Source organism: Acartia tonsa, chromosome 4 (genome assembly GCF_053477335.1).
Source record: "Acartia tonsa isolate MP-2025a chromosome 4, ASM5347733v1, whole genome shotgun sequence".
NCBI lineage: Eukaryota > Metazoa > Arthropoda > Copepoda > Calanoida > Acartiidae > Acartia > Acartia tonsa.
This window is the reverse complement of record NC_137263.1, coordinates 18,590,863-18,615,660: the sequence shown is the minus strand read 5'-3', so window position 1 is coordinate 18,615,660 and position 24,798 is coordinate 18,590,863. Positions and strand designations below refer to the sequence as shown.

The 24,798-nt window shown below is 34.2% G+C and overlaps 2 protein-coding genes across 3 annotated transcripts in view; both read right to left on the bottom strand.

Moving 5' to 3' along the window:
* Window positions 1-10,589, bottom strand: part of LOC145318024 (alanine--glyoxylate aminotransferase 2, mitochondrial) — a 125,281-nt gene extending 114,692 nt beyond the window's left edge. The window contains exon 1 of the mRNA XM_080159336.1: window positions 10,576-10,589. The gene's annotated coding sequence lies outside the window, so the exon portion shown is untranslated. The remainder of the gene's footprint in view (window positions 1-10,575) is intronic.
* Window positions 1-24,798, bottom strand: part of LOC145318025 (uncharacterized) — a 120,463-nt gene that overhangs the window by 7,764 nt on the left and 87,901 nt on the right. The window lies entirely within an intron of this gene.

Here is a 24,798-nt window from a genome sequence, read left to right as displayed (position 1 = left end):
CGAAACACAGTGGCGGATCCAGGCCTGTGGGCATACAGGCCTTCTGGGATGACAAGATCCTCCCCAAACCTCTGTTCTGGGGCAGCTAGTTGGATGGCATCCTTGGTGCGGTGGCCTACTAGCTCGACAGGGACCGCCATGACACCGCGGCCAGGCAAGACCACCCTCTTGGCCGTGCGCAGTTGGGGTGGCTGGCCGTCAGTTGGAGTGACAGCGCTTAGCCTGTATGTGGCTGGTGTGGGGCCAGCTTCGGCTCCGGGACCCACCGGCCGCGACTTGACGGGCTCGGCCTCGGGAGGGGCTGACGTGTCGGAGCCAGGTGTGGCTCCGAGGGCATCCGGCCACGATTTGACGGGCTCGGCGCTGGGAGAGGCCAAAGTGCTGGGTCCAGCCTTGGCTCCGTGGGCGTCCGGCCGCGACTTGACGGGCTCGGCGCTCGGAGAGGCTGAGTTAGCGGAGCCATGCATGGTTCCGGAGGCAGCCGGCCACGACTTGACGGGCACGGCGCCGGGAGAGGCTGAGGCCTGGGAGTTGAGTGTGGCTCCGGGTACATCAGACCGCGACTTGACGGGTCTGGACTCGGGCTTGGCTGGTGGACTGGCTGGAGGTCCCAGGTAAAGGGGGCCAGGTGGACACGGCTGGCCGTTGATAAAGGTGTCGGCGGAGAAGATTGGTTCTGGAGGGCTGGCAATCTCAGGGAACGTTGTTGGCAGGCTCTCCCTCGGCACCTTGGGCACTGGGGGCAACCCCATGGCTAGCAGGTTGGCCCCCTTGTGTGCGTTGAGCTCAGTGTCCACCCAGTGCGTGCCTTTCTCAACCACACGCGGCTGCTCTGGCAGGGGGCCTGGCAGAGGCCCCTCATAACTTAGCTAGCTCTCTCTCGGCTGTCTCCCGGTCAATGGGGACGCCACGGAGTGGGATAAACTCCCCACGCACCCACAAGCAAGGTGGTTGCATGTCGAAACAGAGCCTAGTTCCGAACTCCTTGAGAAAATACCCTCCTAGGTTCAGAGGGTGTGAGAGGTTCCGGACCACAGTCACGTGGTATAAATGGAGTATAAGGGTGTGTGAGACTGCCATATATAACTCTTTTAATTTTCCTATTACCTGGAGGGGCTGGCCTTCCTCGTTAGCAGTCAGGATTTGGGTGTTGTCCGGAATCAACATGCGTTGCACGCCCATCGCGTGCATGAGGTGTTCAGAAATTACAGCAGACCCTGGTACACGGTTGCCAGAATCGATCATGGCATCAACCTGTACATGCTGGGCAGGGTCAGGAGTAGGAAACCTCACCCTGACATGGCAGGGGAAGTGGAGGTCCTGCCCTTGAGACAAGGGGGCCTCTCGTTCGGCTGGGGTTGGCAGAAACTTCGGTGGTGGCCTAACCGCAGCTATGGTGGTATCGCTTACCATGGTGGCTTAGATTGTAGCTTCGAATCACTAGAGCTTATTAATTATCACTGGGTCAACAATTTTATATTTATTTTTATCACTTGGTTGACATTTATACACACTTATGTGTTGTTATCACTAGGAGCTCTAGGTGTGATTCTGGAAGCACTGGCAGCAGGGAATGTCCGTCCTGCAAGGTTCAGAGGGGTGACGGCGGTAGGGAATGACCCGTCCTACAGCGCCGCTGGTTCGAATCCCGAAAATGGCGGCAGGGAATGGCCCGTCCTGCAGCGCCTCGGGTTCGAATCCTGGAAGGCAGCGGCAGGGAATGTCCCGTCCTGCCGTGCCTGTGGCTCAAAATCTGCTATCCGTCGCAGTGGTAGGGCTTACTTGTGTGCTGAAGCTTCGCAGCCACACATTGCCTTCTTAAGGAGACCAGCACCCAGCTGTCTGTCTCGTAGGTTTGGCCTGGGTGTCCTGGGGCTTGTCCCAGCTACACTTGCCAATTTAGACTCAGTTCTGTAGCCGTCTGAGCTAAATTATCCGATTGCCGTGGCTGCGCACCTAGCGCTACTCCTACACGGCACGGAAAAAGCGTCTTAACTGGCGTTTTTAGCAGGCTAAATCTGCTTGCCGTAGGCCAGAGGCCCACATATTGCGTTCAAAATGATGGAAATTTGACCTAAAAAGGCCGTCTCACGGGTCAGTTGGCTTCTCAGTTGGCGGCTGATTGTCCCCTTACTTGCCAAAGGGTCCAATCAGAGGTAGAATAGGCTAGTTTCTGTAAGGCTCGATTGAAACACGCTGACACCAAGTTCTGGTAAGCCGAGCGTTCTCGGCCCACAGGGTAACGAGTTCGGATTCAACGAGCCCTAGCCTTTAGTTATTCTACCAAAACAAACAAGCAGGATTCAATCATACAGAAATTATATATTTAAACTGAATAATATTTACAGAGAATGTTTACTATATATATACAACAGATTATAACAATGGTTAGGTTTGAAGGGGGTGTGGGACGCTAGGGCTTAGCTCCCGGCGGTAGACAGGCTGTGGGGGCAGCGGTGGCAAAAGGGGAGGCAGCGCCTCCCGGTTGTATAATCGCGTGAATAGCGCGTGATCACTGCATGTTTGAGTCCCCTCCCCACATTTAGGCAGGCCAGTTTGACCGCTGGGTTGCGGGGTCAACAGCGGTCATGAGATAGATGGTGATATAATAAGATTAGTGCAGGGGGTTTGTTATCATAAGTCCCAGCGAAGCAACTCTGTAAACTGCCTGTCCGTCTGGTTGTCGTATTACCACAATATATCCAATGTTGACTTACATATTAAGTAAAGCAGCTACCCTACGTCTGCATCTGTCTGTCGTTATTCCATTTTAGAACTACTCATAAGTCAAATTCAGTGGTTTATAAAAAAAAGTTACATAATAACTTTTTCTTTTTTCTTGTCCCAAAAAACTTTAGTTTCTTTTATTACATTGAGATTGGTTGGTTCATTAAGTTAAGTGTCAAAAGCGTTTTAGCAAATAGTTTTATTCTAGAGAAAGGGTTAATTTGTTTATCATCAGTTGAAATATATATTAATTTTTCATCCATTGTCTTATACTTTAGATCATTCGGTTTATTTAGATACCTGCCAAATTTTATTTTCCATCTATTTTAGCAATTTTAAAACATTAAAAGAATAAAAAAAATAACTATTGTTTTGTATGACTATATATCAAAGTTTTTATTTTATTTTGACATTGCTGCTCCGCTTCTCATCGACAAATTGTCCTTGTTCTTCACACATTAATAGCAAAGATGATAAATTTTCAATATAACTTATTTTGACATCAAAAAATCCCTGAAGATTGAATTATTATTTTATCCACGCAACCTTACATTGTACATTGCATGATGTATAAAAATTAATTTTAAAACTATCAATTTAAAATGCAGAATATTTTCTATTATATATTTTTATCTATAAACTTGCATTTTAACAACCATTTTCAATGGTACCATTATGTAAAAAACAATTATAAATTCAGAGCATTTGAAAGAAAATTTTTACAAAAAATTTTGCTTTAAGATAATACAAATTATCAATTTGTTACATAGTAAGTTTTAACCAAGGTGTCTACAGCCAAATCATAATATGAAATTAGTCTAAAATTTAAGTTTTTAAAGATCTTATAGTTCCTAAGTATGAATAGATATACGTGGATATATTAACAGGGGAAAAATTGTCGTCAATTTAGGTTGCTAACATAGACCTCATTTATTGGTCAGTTCGTTCATCCGGTCGTTATTTTAGCCTGCTACAAGTTTTACTATATTAGAGTACATGATAATCTGGTAAGATATAAAAATGATGAATCCATTATCAAATTAATTTGAAGTAATGTAGGGACAAGTTTAAGTAAGTGATAATCATCTTTCAGTAAAAACGTCGCTTTAAAGAACCTTTGACATTTTGCATAAAAGCCCTTTTAAAGGTGCTTAATTCAGAAGTTTTGCAAATGGGGGAATTTTTGGGGGTTTGTCTGGTTTTGGGGGGATGCTTTATTCATTAATGGTTAAATTGTCCATTTACGTGCATTTTTTGTGTGGCTGAGCGCGCCACGAAACCTCCATTGAAAATTTATCATGCATAAAATCTTTTCTTCGGGTTGTTGTTGTTATAAGTAGAACTAGGCGGCCGCGACTAAACCTCAAATTTATACCCGTTTTGATACTTTTTAAATTTAATTAAAAAGGAAGATTGTAATATTTTGGTCAGGTTTAGACTTCTATCTGATTTTTAAGATTGTGAAAGGTTGATTTCTCTGAGGCCTAATTGTGGCTGCCGAGCCCTAGTTATAAGGGTTTATCAGCCGCTTTACAGCGGCAGCAACTTGAGCAATCATTGTTCTTTTAAACTGGCGGCAAAATAGTTGTTACTATAAATATTTTCCGCTGTAACATATCTCTATTGAGCTTGGAAATAGTTTCCGCGGCTAGAGATCTCTCTTGTTGTCGCTAGAAATAGTTTCCGCGGCTAGAGATCTCTCTTGTTGTCGCTATAAATCGTTTCCGCGGCTAGAGATCTCTCTTGTTGTCGCTATAAATAGTTTCCGCTGCTAGATATCTCTCTTGTTGTCGCTAGAAATAGTTTCCGCGGCTAGAGATCTCTCTTGTTGTCGCTAGAAATAGTTTCCACGGATAGAAATCTCTCTTGTTGTCGCTAGAAATCGTTTCCGCGGCTAGAGATCTCTCTTGTTGTCGCTATAAATAGTTTCCGCGGCTAGAGATCTCTCTTGTTGTCGATAGAAATAGTTTCCGCGGCTAGAGATCTCTCTTGCTGCGAGTGTATTAAACATTCTCTTTATCATCTATCAAAAAATATGAAAGCTTTGGAATTAATTTTTAGCGTGGGGCAAAATATTACAAACACTGATATTTAATATATTTTTAAAATATGCATACTACATATTTATATCAATGGATATATTATTTCTTGGATCTTGCAACAGATTTTTATGTTCTATAATAACGTGAAACACACAGCGGGCTAGAATACCGAGCCCTCTTCCTTCTATTTCCTTTATCACATCCTCCCCTCCTAATGGATGGTCGAACTGATCAATAAACAAGTTCCATGCTAAATTGACGACAATTTTATCCCTGTCATAATATCCACATATATACATATGTAGGGTTTGTCTGTCAATATGTAATTTTGTCCTTATTCAAGCTCTTATAGTTATTTTAAGTGTGCTCAAATCCATGGTTAAGTTATTGAAATTATTTGTCAAAATCGAAAAGGTCTATTTTCTTATTTCTTTCGAATTCTGCAAATTTATTTACATTGCATCTAACATAAAATTTGTACAGAAGATTAGCTTTTGAAAAATACAAATGTCCAATAAAAAATAAGTACAGTAAGTACTTTAAATCTATTTATATGGGAATTTTTGTTTATTGGCCGTAATAGATAAATATTATCCTATTGGTATAATAGCCCACCGTAATTCAGATTAGCAAATAATTTTAGTGCTTATATAATACAACTTAAGAAAATAAAATTGTAGATAAAGAAAATTTTTACTGACAAGTCCTTTAAATAGCTAATACACTATTGTAAAAATAATTAAAACTGAGAATTTATACACAAAATGAATGGCCTAAATTTTATATTTAAAATTCACATGTGCTGATTATTTTTAGCAGTTTATTAAAAACAAATGGCTGCGCACCTGGCATCTAGGCGCTCTGTATTAAAAAAAAGCGCAATAGCTTTAAAAAAGACTTATAACTAAAAAATAAATAGACTAAAAGGGACCTGCGTAAATCTTACCTAAGACAGAGAACCCAATCAGTTCAATAGTTATTACGATCTTAAGCTACAGACCAAAAAAAACCTTACTTCTTTATATACATATAATAAACTAGTATGCATGTATTTTCTTGATTGCTGTGTTACCTTTGGTTAAATTATCCTCATTTACTGCAAATTGATGAGAACAGCTATTTATTATGAGATATTTTAGCAGTTTTGTTGGACTACCAATAATTTTATTGTTGAACGGTAAAGTTTATTATAAATGTTGATTGTCTTCCCCTGAGCAAAATACAAGGACAAGATAAATAGATTACAGCTTCTTACAGATGCTAGCAGGGAGGGAGAGGACATCTAAAGGGATAAGACAATGATCGATAAATTGATGAACATCCCCAATGATGATACACAAAATTACCCCTTCTTAAGATAACAATTAGGGGTTGAAACGTTTGGACACTCAACTTAATAAAACAACCAATAAAAATTCAATGAAAGTCCCCAAAGTTTTAAGCCAAGTATTAAAAAACCTGATTATAAAACTTTGAGGACTAGTGTTACAAACAGCCAAACGATACTGGTGCCAACAGCATTATTAACATGTTTTCTCATTCGTTGGCTATAAAACATTGGGTTTTTTTAAGCCTATATGTTATAGATATATATCCTTACAGATAGTATAAAATTTTTAGGGATGCTTTGTATTGGTATTGGTCAAGTTTACCGCTATTTTTCTTGAGAGTGGGAGAAAGGAGTTAGTCAAAACCACGATATATATCATCCTAATAAAATGCCTGATCAAATCCCCAGAAAAAAAATCTTAATTTTGTTCGTACAAAAATTGGATGCCGATTATGATGAGCCACCATCAGACAAAAAGGAAGCTTGCTTTAAAGTTCCAAATTCCAATATGTCCAAACAGCAAGGAAGACAGTCATTATACACATAAAAGCGATTTTAAACATGTTGATTTTTTAACTGTTTTAACAATAAATTTTTGTGTGATAAAATTATCCGATTGATCTGAGTTTTGGAATTCCTATGACAACAAAGTATGATGCTATAAGAGAAGCATCTCTATAAAAATGTATGTATGTCCTTTAACATTATCCTGTATTTAAGCAGTTTTCAGAGCTTCGCTTTTAGGATGTCATTAGGATATATAATCAAATATATACAAGTTTTTAATATAAAGAATATTTATATTTGTATACTGTAAAGGTCAACTAGGAAATAATAAATGGTTCCTACTAATCTTAAAAGATAAAAATCTTATTTTATTAACAAATGCCGACAGTACGATAATTAAATATTAATAAAACATTCATTCTTTAAAAATGTTAAGGAAATGTTTTTCTCGTATTCATTTGAATCCGGTGGATAGGAACCGGTTCTCATCCATACGAAAAAACTATGTCTAGCATCGTATTATATCCAGCTTTCTACGAATATAAAAATGTACAATCATAAGATTAAAACCAGTTTTTTTAGCCCGTGCCTAAGCACCTCGGGGCTAAAAAAACTGGTTTTAATCTTATAACTGTACATTCTATATCCGCGGAAAGCCGTTTATAATAAGATGCGAGAAATAACTATTCTCGGCCAATAACTTTCCGTTGGTGAATGAATATTGAATACCCCCAAACCAAAAATTTTTTCCTTCCTTATAAAAAAAACCTCTGTAACATTACTAAGCTTCACTAAACATTGGTGACTGAGAGGTGCAGCCGTTTGCGAGATCTTACATACTTCTAAATGAGTATATAGGATCGATAGGTTAAACTGTCTGAAGCAATTGGCCTGGCCAACTGTTTTGTGGTGCTTTCAAGGAAGTTTCAGGTCCTACACTGATTTTATGCTATTTTCTCAGTAGAGGAAAAGTCTCTGAAGCCAAAACGCTAGTCTACTTTAAGAAAAAGTATTTTTTTAAAAAGGAATGAATGAAAATAAATTTTATAATGAAGAATGTAAAATATGTCTATCGATGTATAAAATAATTACAATGTGTTGAAGGTTTAATAAATCAGGGAGAATAAATAGGTTCACACCTTAAATATTTAACAAAAACAACACACATAGAAGCAAAGGCGCGTGTACATGAATTTGCAGGAAGGGAGGGGACATTAAGCTGTTTATTACACTAGTCCCAAAAGTTTTATGGTAACATTTTCTTTTTTGTTGGCTTAACAACTTCGGCGACTCTTTAAAATTTTGATTGGTTGGTTTATTTATATGAGTGTCCAAACGTTTCAACCGATGATTGTAATCTACAGAAAGGGATATTTTGTGTATCATCATTGCCTTTGTCTTATCCCTTTAGATTTTTTGGAATTTGGCAAGTGGTGTTAAAGATAAAGATAAAATATTTAAAATATAACATCTTTATAATATCTTTTCAGCTTTCTGTAGAATAGTAAATGATAAATAAATGTGCTTGAAGCGCACAGAAAACTTTTACAATCAAGGAGAATTATAAGGGGTATGTATATTTTTCTTGAAAACAATTCCAGTTTGACATTTATGCTTAGTTTTAGATGGGAAAATGTTTATGCCAAATGGTTTTTCTTCCAATGCCAAATCCCTGGTAATATTGGTTGAGTCAAAATATATAAAAAAAACTCCAATTTCAGCATGTTTCCATCATGAGACAGAATCCTATTTGTTTTTGTTCAATAGGACATTAGACCCTTTGAAGCCAACAAAAAAAAAGGATTTTTATTTCTATATTTGTATCTTTGTTCTGTCCTTACAACCTCTATTTGGGATATTCTATGATATATTCAAAATATTATAGAATAATCAATTTCATACATATCAACTCTTACATTAATAGGATTAAGGATAAAAATTGAAAAAAAAATGCGAAACCTGAAAAATGGCTGTAATAGGCAGGGCTCGGCAGTCACGAGTTAAATAGCTTTTTCAGATTTTTTTGTAAACATTCGGGTTTAGATTTGAGGCTTATGCGCGACTGAGTCGCGCCTGCCACGTAAAGTTGGCCATAAAAAAGGAGGCTTTAAAAACTTAGAAATTAAATAGACTTGTATAAACATAATATAAAAATAAAATGGCTTTAGCGCAGAAATTCATAACTATATCGTGCGCAGCAACGCCACTGTTGAGTTTATTATAGATATAATTGTCCTTGTTTGCTCTTAAGTCAGGAGGTTATTAAAAAATTATGTATCTATATAAGTAATTTGTTTTGCATTAGTAGTATAGCAGAATAATATAATATTATTTTCATAAATATAGGAAGCTTTTTACATACATATATTTATCTAATTATAAAAATCTTCCTAAAATGTAAAGAAAGAGTAGAGGAAATTTCCAATTTCGTCATGTCCTCACGATATAACAGAGGAAAAAATACTTTTTGATGTCTCAATCTTATATTTTGTCTAAATAAATATCTTGGGAATAACTTCTCCAAGTGTGCTGTACATTTCAGAAAAGCTTTATAATGTCTTCGGGGCCTTTAAACCATTTTCTTAACCCCCCCCCCCCCCCTCTGTTTGTTTCGTGGGTTTCGCTAGTCCAAAAAGTGATGTGAGTTTAAGCATCAAATAAAAAAACATAAACTTTCAAAGAAAACGTACAACATATATTTCCTTCTAATCCTTTAGCAACAACAAAAAAGCTGGAGCCCCAAAGCAAAAATGCACGTTAAAGGAACTTGTAATAAAAATGTTGGTTGGCTGTTGTAATGGATTTATTATTACTTGGATGTTTCACCAGATTATCATGAACTTAAGTGTAGCTTGATGAGAAAACGATTCTTCCTTTACACCCCCTTTACCCCATCTTCTCCCCACTTACTGGATTAACCAACTGACCAGTAAATGAATTCCATTTTAGCAACCTAAACTAAAGACCATCTTTCCCGTGTTACAATATCTATGTAAATCTACATCCATTTGGTTGGCTGTTGTTGTGTTAAAAGTAAGCCGAGTTGTTGTAAGGGAAAAGTGCGCATTCAGTTTTTTAATGGTTTTGGTGCTACAAAGTTTTAAAATTAATGGATATTGAAAATACGTGATTATTATGACAGGGTGACATTGTCGTCAATTTAGCTTGCTAACATGGATATAATTTTTTGGTCAGTTCGTTAAACCAGTAGGAAGGGGGAAACGTTATTTTAGCAAGCTACAAGCTTCACTTTATTAGAGAACATGATAATATGGTGTAACATCCAGGTAATAAAACATCTATTATTATTTTGATAGTTATTATCGACATGATGACATTTAATTAAAAGTGATCTTGGTTTAAAAATATTATTCAAATAACTTCTTTCTAGTGACATTTTGACTCAATACTTACAGAAGTTTAAACCCTACCATGCGGGGCTATTTCAAACCATAAACAATCTTACCTAAAACAAACAACAATAATATTTTTTTTATAGTTACAATATTTTCCCAAATTTTTTTTAATGCGGGAAAACTTGTTAATTTGTATGACCAGCCTATACACCGGGTTTAATGGTGGTATGGTCAAGGCTATCAACATATACAACATACTTATATACACATATACATACATATATAATATATGAGGGTGCCCATGAATTGGATCTTTGAAATTTTAAATGAAATAGGAAGGAACTCTAAAATTATTTTTATGCTATATTTTAATTATTCTTTAAATTCATGAAATTATGATAATAAATAAATGATTTTAGTTAGGTATAAGTTTACCCTTGAAAAATGTAAAGCAACTTATATTTTATATGCTAGCTCTTATATTTTGAGGTCCCTTTTTATTTCTTTTAAAAGTTATAAATCTATCTCAATTATAACATTGAAATTAGTAACTACTGCTTCTTCATAACGAAATACATTTCAAAGAAGAAAATCTTCATTATCAATCGCATCTCTTGTAGAAGTGAATCATGCAATATTAGCTTGGTCATTTTTAGTAATTTCAATGGGATAAAATCTGTGGTTCCTGTAAACCATATATGTATATATGAATACTATGTGTTGTAAAGTATTGAACTCCTGTTTCTCTCTGCCGCATTTTTTGCCAACCTTTTCATTCCCCCCGGGAGATAATGGCGATAAAAAACCTTTGGTTACTAAGTTTCCTTACTTTTTATAGTCTAGTGGCTTTGCCCTAGCCTCAAGGGTCTCAATGAGAAAGTAGTGATAATCAACATATCTTTATAAAAAAAATTAGAGTGGCGCAACTTTTTCTCGGGGTAAGACTATGGATCTTATCGGACGGACCCCTATAAATAGCCTTAAACCTGCCATGAATCACTATAAAACTTTCCTGAACTTAAGATATGGTCATCCTTGTTATTTAAGGGTTGATAATTATTAAGGCGATCAAATTTTAAAAGTGAATGCAGAAAAAAAATTCATGTGGGTTCAGGAGAGTCCTGCGGGGTTAGGACTCCCTGCAGGGGGGTTGGGTGCATATTTTTATATCTTTTCCAGTATGGCTTTGAAACCGATTAATATCCACTGGATTAGAGCCGGTTCTCAGCCATACTGAAAAATTACATATAACATCGTATTACAGACAATTTTTCTCGATTGATTTGGTTTTAATCTTATAACCTTAATTTTAGTATCCGTGAAAAGCTGTCTATAATACGATGCACTTAATAACTATTGTTAACTGGAGGTGGGTTGTGTAGCTAGCGTAATAAGTTGACTTGATGTCGTGGCTAAGGGCGCTGCCAATTCAAATAATTCAGTTTTTTTTCGAACTGTATGATCTTTATCTCAAATTCTGAATTGACAAGAATCTTATTTTTGTAGGGATCTAAAGGGATAAGACAATCGACGAAAAATCCACATTGATGATACACAAAACTACCCCTTCTATAGATTACAGTTAGTGGTTGAAACGTTTGGACACCCAATTTAATGAACCAACCAATAGAAATTCGATAAAGTCCCTAAAGTTGTTAATTCAGCTAATAAGAAAACTTTATTATAAAACTTTGGGGACTAGTGTAGTTAACAGCCCAATGTCCTCTCCCTCCCTGGATTTTAGGCAATATCCCTATAATTGATAGTGGGAAAATAAAACAAAAGAAGAAAAATGTTTTAAGGGTTTTGTACGGGTTTAAAAAGCCATAGGGTTAGGGTAGGGTAGGAACTAAACTTTTATTTAAAACTTTTTTTAAAAATGGGTGAGAATCACTTCCGCTTAAAAACCCGTTTTTACATTGATCAAAATCAGATTAGCAACGCCAATTTAAGATACCAATTGTTACTATCAGAATAAAAAACAATTTATATAGTTTTGATTTAATCACTCTGCTTTGGTAAGTCTCAAAAACTGATCAGTTTATTAACAATCAGAAAGGAAAAAATTATATATTTTTTAAAAAGGGTACTTTTTAGCTCGTCTTAAATGTAATTGGTAAAAAGTAATATTTTTAAAGGCATATCTATGCTGCACCCCACTATCTAGGATATCTGCATTCAAGGTTATTTTAAAAGTAGAAAAATAGCCTAAAACCATCCAGGTACCTTTGTGGAGGTTCGAAAGAATGGAGAACTCAATCGGAAAAACAGACTAAAAACTTAACTACTTTTTATAATTATTATATATATAAACACAGGTTATTTCTTTAACTTTTTATTGATGGAAGACAATTTATAATAGAATAACTATGTATAACTGACAGCTGCAATAATTATTTATTCTCAAAAAAATGAACTACAGTTTGCTGTTCTTTTATTTTGGAAAATATAAATAGCTTTTAATTGCTGCGTTACTTGTTTATCTTCTTGTACTTGTTTGACAATAATCTAAACTAATCTTAAAAGAACAATTCTTACAATTATAATATTGAATACCACAAATATGTGATTTGAAATTAACTTTTTTTTTAGAAAATAATTAAAAATTTGAATTATAGTTGCAAAAATAGATTACTTTAACCCTTAACAGTCGGGCCCCTTGCCGCACCTTAATCAGTCGGAGGGGGGGGGGCGTTCAACGCCCCCCCCTCATTATCTCAGTTCCTATTAGAGCTAGAGGGCTAAAAATTTGTGTGCAAGTCCCCTGTGTTATGGTGAATTTCCGACCTTAAGTAAGTCAAGGTCAATTTCAGCTTCCTTCACCCTTTTATTTAACAACCTTTGTTTTCAGGTCCTTTTTTACTTAAAAATTTTAAACGGCTGTAATTTTTTTATTTTTAAAGCTAGAAGAAATTTTTTTTTGCAGAAAATGTTTATTTTATCTAAATTTTATATTTGAAATATCAAAACATAAGTTTCAGCGGCCGCGGCTGTACTTGGCAGCTGCCAGCCGCCGCAGTCGGCGGTCGGCGGGAAAACGGCGACGGATCTTTATGAAATTTTAATACATTATGTAGACATGTAAGAAAAGCTTAAGTTTCAAATTTGAAGTCTCTAATTCAAAAATTGCGGCCACAGGAGCATTTTAAAGATTTCTGGAGACCTGGAGGATCAGGACCTGCAGGATCATACCTGGAACCTGAAATTGACTTGAACACCTGTATTTAATATGAGGATGTACTACTAGAGGATATTTTAGTATTTTGGTAAGATGAAATGCTTTGTTTAAATCAAAAACAAATTTTTGTTCTTTACCTGGATGACCGTGCCAGGTTTGCTGGCATCCTGTGCCCGCCAGAATGGAGATATTAAAAAAATTCCAACTCTCAGTTATGTGTCATACCCATACTTAAAAAGTCAAGCAGTTTGGGCTCTTTATCTTTCACACACAGAAAATGAGATAGAAAAAACCGGATGGGGGGGCGTTCAACGCCCCCCCCCCCCCCCGACCGTTAAGGGTTAAACAGTCGTTTTAACATTTTTGCAAATGTTATTGAAAATCAGTATAATTTTCCTTAGAAGTAAATGTTATGTTTAAAAGTTAAGTTATGTTATGTTATGTTTAACTGACCAATAGCCAAATGAAAGTAAAACTATGTGTAGATTTTTTTTATTATTTACTTTGTTTCCTTTTTTCAATTATATTAATATTTTCTGTTGGAAGAGAAAATTATATTGGACCAATGATAACACAGTGAAGGAATTGTCCGGCCTTATTATTAGAATATTAGAACGTGTGTACATTTTTGTACGAAAGGACATTTATTTTTCATTACTTCCATATATAACCTAGTCAGCTCACGGGTGGACCCTCAGATGTAAAAACTTTATTTTAGTGTTTGGCCAAAATGACTTAGCAATTGTATCTGTAAGTACGTCTAATAACACCCTTTGCTATTTTTAAAATCCTAGAAAATTTTTTTTGCAAGAAAATTGCATAAATTCGCAACCTTTTTTAGCACAACTACTTAACTCGAGTTTTAAAACTTTTTATATAAAATCCTTTTTACAAAAAATATCAATAATTACTTAAAATTAAACCTGAAAGAAAAAAATTCTCATTACACGTGTTAATTTTCATGTTTTTGGTCTTTTTTTGAGGAAAACATAACTTCTCCTTTTTTGACAATAATATATTTTTTTAACAATTCAAAGTAAAATATAATAAAACTTAAACAATTTTTCTTGAATTATCAGTTGAAAATTTCATCAAACATGCAATTTAAGTGATGAAAATTTAATAAAATCATTTTTTGAATGTTTAGAATTACCAATTTTCTACATTTAAAACAAAATGTTAACAAAATTTAAAAACATTCTAATATATAACTTCAAAAATCAATAACATTTTATAAAAAGATGTTTCAAAAAATAAATCATTAAAAGGTATTAAAATGCATTTGAAATTACTTAAAATTAAAACGAGAACATCTTTTTACACTGTATTCTGTGTAATAGAGTTTAAATGACATGAATAGTGAATGAAATATTTCCTAAACCCATTAAGCCTTTTTGTGACTATATTAAAAAAAGTTTATTTTGTTTTATATTGTTTTTTTATTCAAATATTTGACAAAATTTTCCCTACGTCAATAAAATAAAGTCAGTTTTTTACTGTTTCCAGGTTTTTCTTTATAATTATAACAATTAAATATAATATAAAACTTCATTATCTTTTATTTGAATTATAATACACATTAAAATGTGAAGTATAAGCTAGAATAACACTTTTTTCAATGAATATTTTAATGACATTATATCAAAATAATTCCTCTTAACCCTTAACGGTCGGGGGGGGGGCGTTGAACGCCCCCCCATCCGGTTTTTTCTATCTCATTTTCTGTGTGTGAAAGATGAAGAGCCCAAACTGCTTGACTTTTTAAGTATGGGTATGACACATAACTGAGAGTTGGAATTTTTTGAATATCTCCATCCTGGCAGGCACAGGATGCCAGCAAACCTGGCAGGGTCATCCAGGTAAAGAGCAAAAATATTTTTTTGACTAAAACAAAGCATTTTATCATACCAAAATACTAAAAAATCCTCTAGTAGTACATCCTTATATGAAATACAGGTGTTCAAGTCATTTTCAGGTTCCAGGTATGATCCTGCAGGTCCTGATCCTCCAGGTCTCCAGAAATCTTTGAAAGGCTCCTGTGGCCGCAATTTTTGACTTAGAGACTTCAAATTTTAAACTTAAGCTTTTCTTACATGTCTACATAACGTATTAAAATTTCATGAAGATCCGCCGCCGTTTTCCCGCCGACCGCCGACTGCGGCGGCTGGCAGCTGCCAAGTACAGCTGCGGCCGCTGAAATTTATATTTTGATATTTCTAATGTAAAATTTACATAAAGATAAACTTTTTCTGGAAAAAAAATTTTCTTCTAGCTTCAAAAATAAGAAAATTACAGCCGTTTGAAATTTTTAAGTAAAAAAGGACCTAAAAACAAAGGTTGTTAAATAAAAGGGTGAAGGAAGCGAAAATTGACTTAGACTTATAAAAGGTCGGAAATTCATTATCAAACAGGGGACTTGCACAAAAAAATTTAGCCCTCTAGCTCTAATAGGAACTGAGATAATAAGGGGGGGCGTTGAACGCCCCCCCCCCGACTGATTAAGGTGCGGCAAGGGGCCCGACTGTAAAGGGTTAAATATCACACAACATATGATTGGGAAGTATAGCCATTTCTTGGAGGTATAATATTTACAAAAATACCATTAATTCTGTTTTTATCAGAAGTTAAAAAAATTGAACAATTCTAAAACAATGGTTGGCTGTCTAGATATTGAGTACACTAAGACTACGGCTCTGTTCTATTGAAATAACGTTGCAAAAAGAGGGGTTCTGAAAGTAATCTACCTAATTTTTTTTAAAGAACCAACAAGTTCTGTCAGTATCTTTTTTCTTGTAATCTAGCAGACAATCAAATCATAACACAATTTTCATGATAAAATATTCAGGTTTCTACTTCACATTTAAATAAATATACTGATCAATAAAATGTTCAAAATTTTACTTTGTACTAATTGAAAAAATATGTTGTAATTCTTATTTTAAAGTTAAATTTTTATCCCTGACAAAATCATAGACGACATTTAAAGGCAACTTATCTAAACTTTTTGAAGAAAAACTTAAAAACGTTAATTAAGCATGAAAACTATTTTCTTCGATTTTTCTGAAGTTATTATCGCATTCTATGGTTGTTTTATTATCATTTACTTATATCGAAAGTGCCAAACATTGTACCCCAACTTATTCATTTAATAAAAAAACGAAGCGTGAGCTATTAATAGTAGAATTTCGATAAATTATATCGTCCAAATAATATTTGACTAAATATAAAATGAAAAAGAATCTTCATATGCTAGAAGTTCCTTTATAAGATGGATGAATTATTGTGACCGACAGCTCATCTAGGGTAATAAATCTATTATTTATAGAGTATAGAGAGAGGGGACAATGGGCTATTTAGTGTTTATTACACTAGTCCCCAAAGTTTTATAATAACGTGTTCTTATTCGTTAGCTTAATAACTTTTGGGACTTTAGTGAATTTTGATTGGTTCATTCATTAAGTTGAGCGTTCAAATGTTTCAACCACCTATTTTAATCTGCAGAAAGGGTAATTTTGTGTATCGTATTCTGGGAATGTACATTAATTTATCGGCCATTGTCTTATCCCTTTAGATCCCTGGTGTATCCTAAATATTGGCTTGTTGGAAGTAGACAAAATGCGTAGGAGCTGCAACCTTGTCAAATATCCCCTACTTGTAGAGTAGATGCGCTGTTGGAATACAGTTTGAATTGACGAATGACATTTTGTGTGTAAAGGAGTTGAACTAATTCTTTGTTTGATATGTTTTGTTGTATATCATTTTATATGCTTTAAATCAGGGATAAGGCAATGGCCAATAAATTGATGTACATCCCCAATGTTGATACATAAATTTACCCCTTTTGTATATTACAAGTTGTGGTTGAAATGTCTGGAAACTCAACTTCATGAACCAACCAACAAAATTGTTAAGAATAGCGAATAAGAAAACTTTATCATAAAACTTTGGGGACTAGTGTAATAAACAGCCCAATGTCCCCTCCCTCCCTAACGTTAAATCCTGCTTGCCATAGTGGTGGTGCTCACTGCCATAGGGGTGTTGCTCATGCTCACTGACACATAGGGGTGTTGCTCACTGGTGACAACATTACAAGGAAGTTCAATACAAACATGTCATACAAAACAACAAAGAAAGGATTCCATATTTTTTTCCCGATATTCATTCAAATATTATTCCACACTAATTATTGCATTACATTAAATATTAAAATAGGTTTTAAATAGAAAGGCTTAAAAAATTGGACATAATGTGCATGAAAATATCCGACAAGTTAGATTAATTAGATATTAAGTAAAAAATGACCAACTTTTCTAAATACAACTAACCAAAGACTCATTTCAGCGACACGATTTATGATTCAACCTCAAGTTCCTTTAGTGCTTCTGAATAACTTTAAAGGTTAAACTAATTTTTTTATTATTTTATTTTGTGTTATTCTGTATAAATTGAGACTAATATGAAGCCTGCCCGTTCAGAACCCCACCCCTTTCTCTGCCCACCTGCCCCTGCCTGTACAATTCCAATGGATTTATTATTACTTGGATGTTGCACCAGCTTTTCAAGTTCTCTAATAAATGGAAGCTCGCAGCAGGCTAAAATAACGATACCCACTATTCATCCCCTCCCATCCTACTGGATGAACGAACAGCCCAATAAATGAGTTTCATGGTTAGCAACCTAAATTGACAACAAATTTTCCCCTGTCATAATATCCACGTATATTTTATATCCATTGGAACCCCGGAACCAAGACATAACTTGAGTAAATGAAAAGAATGCATTATTTTAAGAGATAAACGGATACATAAATTTTTTTAAAAATATTATGAAGATTATAGACTTAATGTAAATAATAGAAAGTTTATACGGATTATATCATTAAGGGATAGATGAAACAATGGACTATAATAGTTATTTCTCGCATCGTATTATAAACGGCTTTCCGCGGATATAGAATGTACAATTATAAGATTAAATCCAGTTTTTTTGCCCCGATGAGCCGAAGGCACGGGCTAAAAAACTTGTTTTAATTTTATGATTGTACATTTTTATGTTCGTAGAAAGCTGGATATAATACGATGCTAGACATAGTTTTTTCGTATGCAAGAGAACCGGTTCCTGTCCCCCGGATTCGAATGAATACGAGAAAGATGTTTCCTCATTTGTTAGCTAAAAAACGTTGATTAATTATTAAATGAGACTAGAAGTGTATAAAATGTTCCACCAATAATTATAATCTATAGAAGAGGTTATTTTGTTTATCATAACTAGGGGCATATATGAATTCATAGTTCGATGTCTTATCCCTTAAGATCCATGATATATAGATTTAAATAGTAATCCATAGGATTTGCCATAATGGCAAATTTAGATAATGTAACGACAACCCTAGGAATGAGACCACTTAGAGGATGAACTTACAAATTTCATATTCTTTTCCGTGGACAATTTTGTGCCAATGCAAAGATTTGATAGAAAAATATAAAAATCTCATGTTTGAGCTCCCTTATCCCTGCAGGGGGATGCATTTACAATTTGCAACATTGATCCATTTATCACATATCAACAACAAACATTATAAATTATAGTTTTATGTGCAACAAACATTATACCATTTTTTAAAAAATGAAAATATCAAAATATTAAGAGATAGCATGTATGTTTGTTTGTTCTATAGATCCCTCGAACAACCGGACACTTAATAATTATGCTTTTTGAGCACGATTCATATGGTTAAGTTTTTACCTTGAATGGGAGGGCAGGTTGGACTTTTCGAGAGAAACTATACATAAAGCTTTTTTGAAGTTTTTTACTTCTTTCTGAAACCATAATCTAAGATGTTTTTGCCCCCCCCCCCCCCCTCCCACTTCTAACCTCTCCTCATCTTTCTAAAAAGTTCTTAATTTCCCCTTGAATTGTAAATTGGCTTGAGGATACTGAAATATCAAGAACAGTTTTATGTGTTTTCTCCTTCATAAGAAGTAACCAAAAGAGCAAAGAAATTATGGGAAAGGGAGAGAAAAAGTTTTTTTTAAATTAAATAAAATCTTAAATGATATAGAAGCATATGCACATTGTACATCATGTCAGATATGTATATGTCAAATGTAAATTATGCAATAAGCAATACTTGTTAAATGCAAGTTTGACAGCATACATTTTGCATAAAAAAATAGCAATATCCCCTGAACCTGCGTATGACCCACAAACCCCATAATTTCCAGATATCTAAGGAAGGGGGGAAAGCTCTAAGTCGGGGTCCTATTCCTTACTTAACCTATCCTAAAATATTTCAAAAATACTTATTCAAAGAGTTCTTTGTGTGGCCTCTTATTTTGATTATCAAATGTATTTGTAATGCGTATTTCAGGTTTTGTTAGGCTAGGTTAAATAAAAATAGTGTTATTTCCACTAAGGGCAATGATTGAGATCAAAAGGGATAAGACAATGGCCGATAAATTGATGTGCAACCCCAAAAATGATAAACAAAATTATCACTTCTGTAGATTATTATTGGTTGAAACGTTTGGACACCCAACTTAATGAATCAACCAATCAAAATTTTATAAAAGTCCCTAAAGTTGTTCAATAAGGAATAGTTATTTCTCGCATCGTATTATAAACGGCTTTCCGCGGATATAGAATGTACAATTATGAGATTAAAACTAGTTTTTTTAGCCCCGAGGTGCCGGAGGCACCGGCTAAAAAAACTGGTTTTAATCTTATGATTGTACATTTCTATATTCGTAGAAAGCTGAATATAATACGATGCTAGACATAGTTTTTTCGTATGGATTAGAACCTGATCCTATCCACCGGATTCGAATGAATACGAGAAACGTTATTATAAAACTTTGGGAACACATGTAATAATTAGCCCAATTCCTCTCCCTCTCTGGAAATATTTATTTTTTTGGTTGAAACAATTAGATTTATGTTATTTTAGTAAATCAACCGTTTAAATTCCAACTACTTCCTTTGCCAGCAAAATATCCTATTTTTCCCTAATTTTAAATTGAAATAAATTGCTGAATCTAATAGAACTAATATACAAAATATAATTCATTATAATTTTATCAAATATTGAAAACTTTAATAGAATAATTATAATATTTTTTATTATCATTTTACTACTTAATACGTTACTAGCGAATGTCCCCCTAGCAATTATGATCGCTGTGTTCGAAGTAATAGGAGAAGCAGAAAAACAGCCTAAAACCATCACATGACTATTAAAATATTAGATAGAGAAACTAAAAAGAGAACTCGATCGGTTCATTAGTTATAGAAATCTAAAGCAAAGACAAAAAAACCTTACTACTTTCTATAATAGGATTATTATATGACTATTTTTAAATTTGTATATTTAAAATCTGAAAATAAAGAAATGGAATGTTATTAATTAAAAGGTATGAAGTAGAATGCCTCTAGAACATGTCAACCCATAACAATAATTATTATGTCGAAACTTCCTAGACATTAATTTCAGTTTTTTTTAGTATCACATATTTACATATTCATCATCTAACAAGGATGATAAAAGATATATAAAGCGAAGATTCATTTAACAGACAGACAGGCATTAAAAATTGTAAAGTACCAATGCTTTTGATAGAATTAAATCAATCAAAGATACTTAATAATCAAACTAATAAAATATCTGCAGAATTACTACGCTTTCTATGGTTCATTGTTACAATAAACTTTATTAAAAGTTTGAAATCGATGGGATGATTTTAACATTTCTAACCATTTAGCCTCGAGGACGCTGAGCTCATGTAAAAAACTTCACATTTTTAAAACAGCTAAATTTGATATTGATATATAATTTTGACAGGGAGGGAGGGAAAAATTGTGCAGTTTGTTAAACACTAGTAAGATTTATAAGAATTCTTACTTAACAACTTGATTTTTGATTAGTTGGTTCATTAAGTTGAGTGTCCAAACGTTTCAACCATTTAATATAATCTACAGAAGGTGTAGTTTTGTGTATTATAATTGTCTTATTTCTTTAAATCCCTTGGAATTTGGCAAGTGGTGTTTATCGACCATTGTCTTATCCCTTTAGATCCCTGTAATTTGGATATGATTGAATAATATGCAAAGTTCTAAAATAATAATGCGTCGGCCTCTCGAGTACAAACAACACACAATTGTGCTACAAAATAAAGAAAAATGAAGAAAAATTGTCAATATTAGCAGGGAGGGAGGGGACAATGGGCTGTTTATTAAACTAGTACCCAAAGTTTATAATAGCATTATCTTATTCGTTGGCTTAACAATTTGGAGATATTATTGGATATTAATGGGTTCACTCATTAAGTCGAGTGTTCGAAGGTTTCAACCTCTAATAATTATCAGCAGAATTGGTAATTTGTGTATTATCATTGGGAATGTATATCAATTTATCGTCCATAATTCATCCCTGAGGAATAGGTCAATGGGAGACATAAAAATCTTGTTATTAACTTGAAAAGTTAAGTATTCAATTCATGATCATTTTAAAAAAACATCCAACTCCCTGCAAGTTTGATAAGGTAAAATTCCTTCTTTACAAGCTTAAATATTATTGGGGGAAGATTATTTGAAGTCTATTGCTCATTAGGATATATAAGTTGGAAGGAATTTTAATGTTAGGGGGAGATTTGAAATCTACATCAAATCTAAAGGTTTTTTATATAAAATTCGTTTTTTGTATAATTCTTTATCTAAAAGCGGAAATACAATTTAAGTTAATTAATTTTGACATCTGTGATTGGTGGATTGAAAACTATCTGCGCTCTGATTGGAGAAGCTTAAGTGTCATACATCATTCACCCAATTAGAGCGCAGGTAGTTTCTAATCCACCTATCCTATTGGTCAAAATTAATTAACTTAAATTGTATTTCCGCTTTTAGATAAAGAATTATACAAAAAACAAATTTTATAAAAAAAATCCTTAAAATTTTATGCAGATTTCAAATCTCCCCCTAACATTAAAATTCCTTCCAACCTATATATCCTATTGCTCATATTATTCTCTTTTATATTCAGATTCAGTGGCGTGCTAAGCTACCAGAGAGTTGTGAAGTTTCATGGGGGAAAGTAGTTCTTCCTAACATCTACTTATATGAGGAGGGGGGAGGGGGGTTGACAACCCTCTCCATTACCCTTTTACACGCCACAGGATGTAATTCTAATGAATTATGAAGACATTAAAAAACTAAATTTATAATGTACCACAATTCTTTCAAAAAAAAATTTAAATGAGATGCTCAGTTTTAATAAGTGTTTGAAGCACCTCCAGAATATGCATAGGTGTTGAATGTCGTGCGTGCTTGGGCACCAATTTCTAATAACCATTTCAATATGCATTAAATCTTGAGCAATATGACTTTATTCAATTTTATGAAAGGGGGTCATGCCATCATTTTTAGAGGGTTATACCATAACACAACTCCGTTAATATGTACCCCTGAAAATTTGGGACGAAGTCGATAATTCACATAAAAGATGTAAGATGCCTGTTCGTCTGCCGCTGATTGATTTCGCCACCCTAATGACTTTTTTTTATTTTTACCCACCTCAGTCTATAAACAATAATATGAGCTACTTTTGAAAATAATAATCAACCTTTCTTATGCTTAACTTACCTTTAGACTGGTACCCAACACTTATAAACTCAAAAAATGGGGGAAACACTATTGTACAAGTCTGATTCTTGAATTTAACGCAGCATTTCCTAGTTGGTATCCTGACATCTGTACAGCCTGCCTGCTGCACACAGTTATTAATTCTAATTAATAATGTGCTGGTCATATATTATGGTTACCAATACCATAACAGACCTATATATTATTCTACTCTTTGCCAAAACACAAAGTTGGGTGGGGCTGCAAATTAGCAAATTATTCCTATAAAAAAATACCAAGCCTTTGTAAAAGAGTTGGATAGCATACAAAGAAAAAAGGACAATTTACATAAGCATTAAAAAATACTCACAACGTCATGTGGCTATTTTCGTTAATATGCTGTAATTGAAGCATTTTGTGGCTTTCCAGCTATTTTGTCCCACCACCGCAAACAGTTTAGAGCCGCTGCCAATTCTGTGTGAGAACATTTCCGTGAATGAGTACAGCTACAGCAAGTGTGTGTGTGTGTGTGTGTGTGTGTACGTGAGAGAGCATGGTGGTTTCTTTGCTTAATCTAGAGTAAGCGCAAGATGCCGCACTTGACTGTGTATGTGCGTGAGTGTGTGTGTGTGTGTACCACACATACGCTTGGATATTTGTGCTATTTGCCGCAAGCAAACCAATTTTCTGAATTATCATTGCCTCAAATTATATCTTTTCCTAGTACTTAACATTTACATACCTTGGGAGAGTTAACAAGTCAAGATTATTGAAAAAGAATTGGCTTTTATTAAATTGCTTAAATTTCAGATTTTTAATCAAGATTTATTACAACATTCAAAATTATTATCAACAAATTTTAACCCATTTCGCAGATAAAAATTTTTAATTAAAAACCTTGGATACTGTTAGTTTGTACAACCCAATCAAGATTAAAGGAATTTATCAAAGTTTTTATGCCAGCGAATGAGAGAATGCTATTATAAAACAGCGTGGACCTGCATAAATTTTTTAGTTAAATATTCACCAGAGAGAGAGAGGGCGGATAATGGTCTGTTTATAAGACGAGTCCCCAAAGTTTTATAATAATGTTTTCTTGTTCGTTGCTTAATTACTGTTGGAACTTTTAATAAATGTTTAATGGTTAGTTTATTAAATTGAGTGTCCATACGTTTCAACAACTAATTATAATCTACAGAAAGGGTAATTTTGTGTATTAACATAGGGGATGTACATCAATTAGTCGTCCATTGTCTTATCCATTTAGATTCCTGATGCTCCCTCTCTCCTTACAATAAATAGTTTTATGTCTAAACCTTGTATATAACATCGCACAATACATACTCTCCTATCTTTAAATCTGAGGCAGATTTGATCAATATCATCAAGGATTAAAGTGAATCTAGGCTTTACATCTTGCACTACAATGCATACATTTTGGAAGCGTTGCTTCTTCATAGTTAGGGTCTGTCCGTTCATAATTAACAGTTATAATTGTGTTGTTATAGGCATGTTAGAAGCTTCCTATAAGTTTAAAAACTTGTGTGATTCTTGTAAAAACTAAAGACTAAATAATGATTCCTTTGATGATTGGTTCGATATTATAAGCTTAACATTTCTACAATAACTCTTAAAATGTCAGTACATCAATCAGAGCTGTTTGATTTGTTGAGCTTAGCTATTACAAAAGTTGTCATTCTTGTACATTTTACAAACATTACACGAATTTCTGCAGTTTACAAGAAATGGTATGGATGTGCTATAACTTCCGCTAAATTGCATTAGCAAATTACTGCTACAGCCCAAACTATCCCTTCTTTTTTTTTGTTATATCTCATCTTTTGTTTTTACAGGAGGGGGAGACAATAGAGTGTAAATTTTCATGGCACCAAAAGTTTTAATTATTTGGCATTTTTATCTAATCTATATTGGTTGGGTCAAACTGCAGTGCCCAAAGTTTTCACCTACAGAAGGGTTAATTTTGTTTGTCATCATTAGGGATGCAATATTATCAATTGTATTATCTCTTTAGATCACTGATATTTT